The sequence below is a fragment of the Zophobas morio genome, unplaced genomic scaffold (assembly GCF_036711695.1).
Source record: "Zophobas morio isolate AGI-343-1 ecotype UQ-CSIRO unplaced genomic scaffold, CSIRO_AGI_Zmor_V1 ptg000252l, whole genome shotgun sequence".
Lineage (NCBI taxonomy): Eukaryota > Metazoa > Arthropoda > Insecta > Coleoptera > Tenebrionidae > Zophobas > Zophobas morio.
Window position 1 is genome coordinate 47,787 of NW_026972356.1, and position 8,756 is coordinate 56,542.

Below are 8,756 nucleotides of genomic sequence, written 5' to 3' on the forward strand. Positions count from 1 at the left end.
AAAGTTAACTTACCCCATTTTTGAAGTTTACTCTCCAAACATTTACTACAAAGGGAATAAGGATTAAGCAGTGTAAAATATATATTGATGACCAAAGCACACTGGCTTCAAGAATAAATTTCATGATAAAGCACACCCATTCTCGTTGGTGGCCTTATGAACTGTTAAGAAAGTCGTGACCGCACCCTCACTTTAGTAGAAACAAGATAGACGGATGTAAATCCCGTTTATGGTATCTTGTGTTATAAATATATATATAATAGGTAATTAATATTTTCCTGACCTTTAATCCGTTTGTCGTTTTTCTTCGGCTCTTTAATAGGTCGTGCATCGGTTCTTATCGAATAAACTGCAATTGTTATAGGTTCTAGTCTACAGCGGCAGATCACCAAAGGAAGTTGATCATCTATAAAGTGATCAAGATAGTAATTAGTAGTTTTAGTTAATAGAAAATGTTTCTAATAGATTAAGACTAAATTTTAACAGTTAACTCGATCGAACACCGAAAAAAACTAAAGATTATAAATAAGTAGTCATATACTTTCTACTATTTATATAAATATCTAGGTTTATCACACTTCTCTGAATGGCTATAATAACTAAATTAGGAACTAACCTACACTAAATGACTATAATAATCCTACAGCAGCAGAACAACTCTCTATTAAGTGACTCGGATAATACATCTAGTTTTTTTCAAAAAGGCTTAAAGGTTAATAGCTTTTCTTTTACTTGTGTTACTTTAAAAATCGACTACTTTACCGTCACTAGTTCATTCAGTCTAAATGAACTTGTGTTTTGAGAGGACGAATTATGAATATAACTCGTATACAACCGAAAAATATACTATACAAACTTGCTTTTAGTAGATTACAAAATGTATAACTATTACATTGGCGTGTACTATCTCACTTGATCCTCAACTGAAATTTTAAGGTTTCATAATAACTTCATTTCGAATTAAAAGAATGCAGTTTTCAGATATGTTTTAGTAAAGTTTAGAGGTTAGTAACTTTTAGCTTTAGTTTGTAAAAGAGAGTGTTGGTAGTTAACTGACTGTGAATAAAAAATTTCGTTAAGGATTCTGGCAAAGCTTCTGTTGATAGTCAAATTTATGTACGAATCGTTAATTTAAATTTTGTTCTCATTGAAATAGGTACCTTGGCGTGTGTGCCGGCCATGTGCGTCCATTAATTAGGGTGTCCTGGATATAAGTAGAGATAGCGCACCCCCCGTCGGGGGTTTTATTTTTTACTGCTCTGTTTACTGCGTGGCCGTGTTGTACAATAGAGAAGAAGGAGCCTAATTACTGTGTAATATATTTAATTTGTCTAATATAATTTATTTATACATTTATTCCTGCCTTGGGTATAAATATATCTGCGCTTTCATAGCTAATATCCACGAAAGTGCCATTCTAGGTATATCATGTGCGCTAAACAAATTGTATTGAAGTTTTGAGCCATTAAACAACTAGTAGTTCTAGTTATTTGTTCAATACTAGAGCTCCACGTTTGGTTAACTTTCATTATTTAAAAAACTAGTCATAGTAGTTTAAGTACAAATCACTTTATTTTTCGGTATTATATTCTAAGTTTTATAAATAGTTAAATCTTTTTTTAAAAAACCCTAATTTGCAAACTGAGTGTTAATTTGGATAAAAAGCTGTATTAAATTATATGGTAACTCTATTATTGGTAATATAATTAGTTAAAATACATGTTTGAATTAAACAAATTATCAAATCCGGTTAGTATAGTAGATTTTAAGAGACAAAGTAGTTGTTTCACTAAAGGTTTTTGCAGTTAAATCTTCGCATATAAAGATGAAGAGTCATGTACAAAAAAATGCATTACAATCGAATGGTTTAAGTAGTTCGCTGAGGGCCCTACAATCAGCAATAACAATCACGTCTTTGTCTCTACCGCCCTCCGATTTGAACGTCATTCCTTGCCAGTGGCTCTACTGTTTTGTGCGGGGATCTCAACTGCAAGTACCTTTTAAGAAAAGGCCGGGTCGATAGTTCGAGTGGACACTTTCTTTATGTCCATGCTGATAAACAAGGGCTGTGTATTATAGGCCCCCAGCCCCAGCACATTTGGCGTCTACCAGACTAGGGATTTACTGAATATAACCGTACTAATAAGTATGCCTCTCTCAACGGTAAATAAGGCGTTCAACGTGCTGCCAAATGAGCACCTTCAAGTTATTTTCTAATTGGTCGGCGAGAAGAACGCACTAAAGGCCATCACACGTTTTTTTACTGACTAGTACATATATGATGAGTTATTAAAAACTATGCTTCCGCCGTGTCCGTCACTACCGTCAACCCTCACCCTGCTGGAGGACGCTGTTAACTAATCGAAAGCTCACTGTCTCACTCTGCCTCCACGACAACTCGTGAAACAATGTATCGCCCCTATCGCCTTTCTGACGAAGTGAAGACACATATCTTCCAATGTAGACACCTCTGAAGATGGCGTCAAAACGTCGCAGGGCGCCGAAGACTAACTTGCGCATAACCGACTGGAGGTGCTTAAGAAAGAAGCCAATAATCCATTTTAACAATAATTGGAAGGTCAGTGGAACCATATCAGAGCCAAGAGGCGGCAGCCGGAAATATAGTGGTCGAGAGTGATGAAGAAATACTAAGCTTTTCGCTTATCTCCTCGCTACCCCTAACGTGCCAACTGCTCACTTAATTGCCAACAACGCTCTCCCTCAGCTGAGCTAACCCCTTTTCGGTGTCCATGAACCAATTGCGCTACGTTGACCAGGTTCAAGTGATTGTTAAAGCGCTACCTAAACGCAATACACCTAGCCCCGATGGGATCACTAATGAGGGGGTGCCTTGTCTGTGCCTCCTAGTAAATTCTGTGATGACCCTTGGCGTCACGGCGGCCTTTGTGATGCTGCTAAGTCACTTAAAACCGGGATAAGCAACTAGCAAGTACCAACCCGTCAGTTTCTCTCAGCAGTCGGCAAATGGGGTGAGGTCGTTTTACTGCACAGTCTAAAAGAAGTCTTTGATGCTCAGGACACCTTGCCGGCGTTTCAGTTTGGATTTCGGCAAGGGTATTCATCGAGCTCCTCCGTTTAACTGAGTGGACTGTGCGCGCTGTCATCCATAGCGTTGAAAAAAAATTTGATTAAGTGTGTTATAAAGGTCTGCTGCACAAACTGCGCTCGTGGGGAGGTCGTTAATGGTCAGGTCTTTAGCGTGCGCAATTAGTATGCACGATGTTTCTTGCCGTCAAACCACCACAAGAATCGCCCTCAATGCCGATGATACGACTGTTTACTCATCGCCGAAGTCTGCTGTCTTGCTATGCTAGTATTTACAGCGCTACTTTGATGCTCTTGCTGATGGTGTCATAACCGTAAAGTTGCTATAAGTGCGGTGTAGAGAAAAGCGCTTATAATTTTAAAGAATACATCCCCACGTTGCTCATTTTTACTTTGGAGTCTCTCAACATTTTAGAAAAGAGTTTGAAAGTGGCGACTCAATTAAGATTTTCAAAACATTAAAAAAGGATTTTATGTTCTTCACGAGTCAAATAATCAGAGTAAGTGTCTAAAAATGATTATTTGCGTTAAAAATGTTAAACTAGAGTCTTCTTTTAACACTTAGTAGAGTCCAGGCTAGCACAAATATAATGTGCATCTCTAAGTGAACGAGCATCCCAATCAAGAGGTGCCAAGTCCTCTGTAATAAAAAAAGTCATATTAAAAGCAAGCTCTATCTTCTTTTAAATTTTTATGATACAGTCATAACGCAGGTCATCTGAAGAATTTTTTTTTTCGTAATGTTAAATTAGATTTGAGATTTATCCTACCCGAAAATACAAGTATTTAATTAATTGTTAACTTCATAAGAAGAAATATGTTTAAGGTTTAATAAGTAGCCAATTTCATGCCTTTCTTATCATTGCGAGGTAAGAACCTTTTTTTTTCGAAGCCCATTTAATTTCTTATTTTCAACTTTTTTAATTAGATAGCTATAACTACAAACAAGATAGTGAGAGTAAATGCATGGTTTTGAGGAACATTAGAGAAAAGACACGAGACCTTATTATAAGAGGGTACAATGAAGGCTGTATTCTGAAAATTTTGTGAAATGCTGAACCTGTATTATGTAACTTCGGCAGTAGAGTTACTCCGTCTTAACCTTAAACTATAAGTTTGTTAATGCATAACTTTTAACAAGGAAAATATATCCTTCAAATAATGATACGTTTTTACATTGTACAGAAGTTAACTTAGCGATATCTCAAAGTGTTTATTCTAAATGGCCTCATTAAGGAGAGAGCAGAGGAGGGTAGCATTTCTTTACAAAGTTCAAGACCTCTCGGGTAATCCTAATATTACTATTATCCAATAAACGTGCTAAAGACATTACAATACCGCTTCCCTAAAATATTTCCATAAAAGATTAGGTCGTTTATATTATGAAAATTATGCGGAGAATATAATCAAGGGGTTAATTTTATTAAATTGTTGCAGATTACATTAAGATTACTAGTAAAAGATATTTAGAGTTTTATTTTTAGTACTCCCCCTCCTACATAGAATTTTAATTGAACGCAAAACGTACTTTATCGCGCTTAAATTTTTAGAAATATAAAATATTATGTCCAACTACTAGTCCAAATATTTAATTTTTCACAGACTTGTAGAGAGGCATTTTGTTTTAAAAAGAGAGTAGAAAGCAAAAATAAATAATTACGTTAAAAGATTTTTTCAATCATCATTAACAAAGCTTAATGTGACCAACGGTTTTAAAACTAAAAATTTTTTTAAATATTTTTGTTTTTATCACACGGATATCAATACTATTTGTTTATTAAAAGTCTCTCACTGTCCCCGGTTACGTTTTAAAAACTTTGTTTAGTAATATTGTAAATTTAAACTATTATTAGTTATTGTCCAAGTTAACGTGTTAGCTATTTTTTTTTTATAATGGAAAAAGGAAATTATATGAAAAAAGTTACTACCAGTTCAACTAGTGCAAATATTACAAAAATTCATACTAGATTAAACTTAAGATAATAAATCCCTTTTTTTAACAAAATTTACTAAAGAGTTCTACATATATGTTGTTTTATTTATAGTACGATTTTTAAGTTTGATTCTCACCATATGTGATGAAGAAGCCACAAAAGCATTAGCAAGTGGCTTTCGGGTCGCTAACGCGTCCTACAACTATTCTCCTTTATTAATAAAAAAAAATATTAAACAGAAGCGATGCGAAGACATTATAAATACTAGAAATGTCTTAAATTAAAAAAAAAACGGTAAACAGGGTTTTAATTTAAGTAAAGAATTTCACAAGCCTAGTTTAAATCTCTGGCTAGTTTAAACCTCTCTACTCAAGCAATTACCAAAGAAAGAACAAACTCTTTGACACAAGTACAGACATTTTTTTAACTAAAAGTAATTTTTTAAAGAAAGAAAGGTTTCCAATTATAAAGGAGAGAAAAGTAACAAAAATAAGTTTATTATTTTAACAAGAATTCGGTTACCAGTACGATTGCTCCGGTTAGTACAGAAAAGCTTTTTACTATTTTAAAAGCTGCGGGTCGAATAAGCCAAAAAGAATCACAGTAAACAGGCAAACACAAGCTTGAAAGAAAATATCAATGGTAGTATCTGTTCCTGAAGTAATAAATAAGCAGAAGTTTACTGGTAAAAATAATAGTGCTTAAAAATTTACTTGAGAGGGTTCTCAAGTTGAACCATCTGATTTTAACATAAATATTGTACCGACTTTAAACTATAAACAAGCAGGTAATGGTTTACACAACAAAAGTATAATATAATAAAGAACAAATATTTATGACTCAAGAACAGAATCTGTACTTAGTCTGATAAATGATCTTAACGGTTTTTTCTCTTTTTAAGAATTTGAGTATTGCGTAAAAAGGTTGATGCTATTGATTATAGGAGACAACTTATAAGAGAGGAAAGAGAAAATGTTAGTGAAGCAAACAATAATAATGTCATTACTAAAGTCCAACCTTTCCAATTAAAAGAAAATAATCGTAACTTGAGTAATATATCTATAAAACTAATTCTCGCCTTAACATATTTAAAGAAGAAAATCTTAAGAACCTCCTAAAAGTATAATTCGCTTAGTTCATATTAATATAAGTTGTTCGCCCACTTCCAACCTTTTTTCAAGTATTTCTTATTTCCATTGCAGAGGAGGAATTATTTCAAAGGAAAAAGATTTAGCTCTTAATAGTCAATATTTATATTTTTCTAATATTACCTTAAAAAACAAATAAATATTCCAGTTTTCAACGAGAAAAGAAGCGGACTAAATGAATATAGTAATAAGTATTCTAGTGCCACTTGGATTGATAAATTTACTGATAAACTTAAAATATTACAGTAATAGTATTTCTTTTTCATCTGACTTTAATATTGAGTGAAACGATATAAGAAGTATACGTAAGCTCGTAAAGATGAAGATTTAAAGTTGTTTTTGTTATTATTATTATATAAAATTTTTTAAAGTAAAAAAAAATTGAATTATTTTTATATATACAAAAAATTATTTTTATGAAGAAACAAAATATTTTTTAAAATTTCTTTTTATATTTTATTATATAATTATTTCTATTCATCTATTGCTTCACTTTTTTTTGTAAAATTTTTTATAATTTTTATTTTAAGCAAATTTTATTGAAAAATAATTAATATTAAACTTTGTAAAATCTACTTGAAATATTTTAGTTTTCTAATAAACTCAAGAGTTTACTAGAAAAGAATATATTTACAATAAAAATATACTTAAGCTTGAAAAAAAATTTTCGTAAAAATTGAATTATATATAAAATCTATACAAAATACTTCACAGTAAACAAAATTATAGTGAAAATAATTTCTACAAATTTTTATATATACCAAAAATTTAGTGAAAAAAGGTATAATAACTTCTTGGTTTTTTTTTTGGCCAAAATTTATAAAAAAAAAAGGCCCCCTTTCTTGTGAAAATTTAATACTAAAGTGAACTGTTATTTTACTTAATTCAAAATGAATTATTTTTTTATTAATTTAAGAGTAGACCCTTTATATAGTTTTAAAAGTTTAAAAAAATATATAAGTAATTCTATTATTAATTTTTATTATAATTTTTTTTAAAATTGGATACTTTTTGTCTAATTAGTTTTAATTTAAGTTAAATATTATGTTTTCGTAATTTCCCCGTGAAAAAGATACTAAAAAATGTCGAATCAAAAAATAAATTTTTATAGAGGATATGCTAAAACCTAAAGTATAAGAGATTTTATAAATCATTTTATAAAAACTTAAATTCTTACACGCTAGTCTTTTTTCTATATTTAATATTATCTCAAATCCCTACATTATTCTTATATTTTTATTTGTTAAATATAAAAAACTTATATCTTTATTAATTTGCTTGATGATTTTAAAATGCTTGTGATCGACCGCCTCTTAATAGAAAGGCATCAGGACTTTAGAAGAAAGAGAGTACTATTATAAAATAAAAGATCGAAAAAGTTTGTAAGTCTTTCGGCTAACTCAAAATAAAGTATAGCTCATGAATATTTAAGTTTATAAATCTCTAGCATTACCATCCTAGTTTTCTCTGCTTGTAATTAATTAGGGTTTGTGCTACAACGCAAAATAAAACGAATAACACAGTTGCTAGCCTTTATCACAGTTATTATAAAAATTCATTATAATTAAATATCTAAATGACTTGAAAATGTATTAAAAATAATTGTATATATAGTATGCACTTAATAACATTTGACCGCAATTTTATAGCACAAAATAGTTGCAGGCAAAATTTGTAACAAACACAAATTTAGCAATAAATAAAAAAAATTATCCATAAAGCAGCCAACCAAAAGTATTTTGAAAACAGCGATTAACAAATGAAAACAATTAATTTAAATTAAATTGAACCAAATATTACCTAATCTGAGCCAAATAAACCAACCACGGCCAATCTTTTTCCTGCAATTACTTTTTTGATACAAAATTACAAATATGGAGAATGTAAAATTTAAAAAAGAAACATTATAAATACGAATCTTCATCAGTTACAGTAAACTAAAGAAAAAAATTTATAAGCAAAAGTGAAAGTAAATTTTTTTTGCCTTTCGTTAAACTGTTAGTCAGACTCCCGCCAGCGTTGTCTCTTAAGTTGACTGTAGCACTTATAACAAAACTGATAAGGAGAGGTAGCAAGTTGAACTATTCTGCAACTGTACCCGAAAGACAAAGGCCAGGGAGACTGGACGTGCAGTTCGCTCTTATAATACTTGAATAATCAGCTAAATATGGTAATGTGCTTGTACTAGCTTTTATTTGTGCACCCTTGTTGGACCAAAGTAAAAATATTCGCCATTTTGTAGCTAACAAAGTGAGTTTTTTGCTCTTGCGTTTTTCTCTTGTTTTTTCTTTTTTTTAAAACGGGATGTCGAGCTATACTTAACGTAGAGCAAAATAGTCAGTGCAGTTTAGTAAATAAAATTTTATAAGCTTAAATAATCTCTCTAATGGATCTAATACATTTAGAAATTTCACTATAAAAATATTTTTTTTATATTTAAAAGTTTTTTCACTTAGTAGTGAGCTGTTGAATGCTATTATAAACAGTTTGGGTTAACCTTATAAAATTAAAACTATATCGAAAAAAGGAGCCCAAAGAAAATTTTGTCTTTTAACTCATTTTCTTTTTTAATATATTTTTTGCGCTTCTGTCTATTATTCTTATATTT